The following is a 1,898-nucleotide window of genomic DNA, read 5'->3' as shown; positions in this document are numbered from 1 at the left end:
TAGAAAAACGTTGACAGTTTATGGTTGGCTTTAATTGCTTCCATCGCCCGCTCGTCAAAGTTAATGTAAATGGCTTGTCAATCAATCAGTTGATGGCCCCAGGCCCCAGAAAAAGATTGAAAGCCCAGTTTTTCCCCATCGCTGCGGGATTAGAGTCGGGACCATGGTCCATGATCAAAAATTGCAAAGGGAATAAGTTAATACCAGCGATGGAAAATGCACATGTTACTGTTGTTTGGTAACCCAAAATATGGATTAAATGGGACGCCAAATAAAAAATAAGCTTTCCAGACAAAAACCTTTCACACCTTTTACATAATCAGACCTTTTTAGGATATTAAATGAAAAGGTTACAAAAGGATTGTAACGGACTCATCTTACTTAGCTTCGAGTTAAGTTTTATTAACAAAATGTTTTATTTGTACTTTCGATATAATGTTTTGTCTATCTTAATCCAATCTATTTTATACATAAACAGGTGCCCAAAACATGCGTAATTCCAATTTGAATACAAATATTGTATATTTATATAGTTTTTATTAGAAAGCGTGGCAAATAATAATAATAAATAGAATGGCTACTTTAGGCAAAAGCGTTTTGATATCAACAAAAATAAATCATATTTTAACTGTCTTCTGACAAGTATTACTATAGTTATTTATTCTAAGAATACTTCAATTAAAGAATAGAGCACTGCCCCTATGACTCTGAAATCACGGACTCAAAAGATTTGTATCTCATATTAACAAGGCACTACATTTCTCCTGGTATCATCTTCGTAACTAGATTGACAGATCACCACTCATAAACGTCACTAGGGTCATTTACCCAGTGTGCTGACTCGTGAGGCAATCCATTAGATATCCACATGGTATGGGTTCATTTCACGCCCTTGCCAGCGCTCTCTTTCACTCCCACTCTTAGGGCACGGGGCTCGATCTACCTGGTACCTGTTGCAGGTGAGTGAGCGCACCAATCAGACCGTTCCTTGGTTCTGCTGGCCCCTGGGAACAGATTGCCCAGCGACCATTGGCGGACGACCAGACATGTGTCTGCGATAGTGCATATACGATAAGAATCTATTTCAAGCACGGTACTTGGAGATGACAAGGGCGGACTTGAATAATTATTAATTACTTTTTAATATATTGACTAGCGACGGCGTTTTTAAATATATTTATTGTATTGAAAAACGGAAACGAGAACCTTAAGTTACTCATAAAAAACTATCGCGTTTGAAGTTTCTTGATAAAAAAAGTGCGATAGTTCTCCAATTAATACCTGTACATTTTACTTGATATTTAAGTTGGAATAACACTTTAAAAGATCGGGAACTTCTCCCAAAAACATCAAAATAATCCTACATGCTTTTAATTTTAAATCCCTTCTGGCAATTATTGGAACAACTGAAAAAATATTGCAAAAAGACAAAATTAAAAAAATGGATCTGAAACCAATTTTTTAAAGTTTTATTTTAATTTTACCATAATCGCGCTAGCTGCATTGACTAAGAAGTCTCTTCACATTTTAATTACAATTTTTATACCCTTGCAGAGGGTATTATAATTTTGGTCAAAAGTGTGCAACGCAGTGAAGGAGACGTCTCCGACCCTATAAAGTATATATATTCTTGATCAGGATCACCTCCTGAGTTGATATAGCCATGTCCGTCTGTCCGTCTGTCCGTCTGTCTGTCCGTCTGTCTGTTTCTACGCAAACTAGTCTCTCAGTTTTAAAGCTATCGAATTGAAACTTTGCACACACCCTTCTTTCATTTGCACGCAGTATATAAGTCGGAACGGCCGGTATCGGCCGACTATATCCTATAGCTACCATATAACTGATTGATCGGAAATGCCATAACTTTCGTGTTTGTAAAGTTAGGAAGTTGGGATTTT

This window comes from Drosophila rhopaloa, unplaced genomic scaffold (genome assembly GCF_018152115.1).
Source record: "Drosophila rhopaloa isolate 14029-0021.01 unplaced genomic scaffold, ASM1815211v1 contig_171, whole genome shotgun sequence".
Taxonomy (NCBI): domain Eukaryota; kingdom Metazoa; phylum Arthropoda; class Insecta; order Diptera; family Drosophilidae; genus Drosophila; species Drosophila rhopaloa.
Note: the sequence above shows the minus strand (reverse complement) of the source record.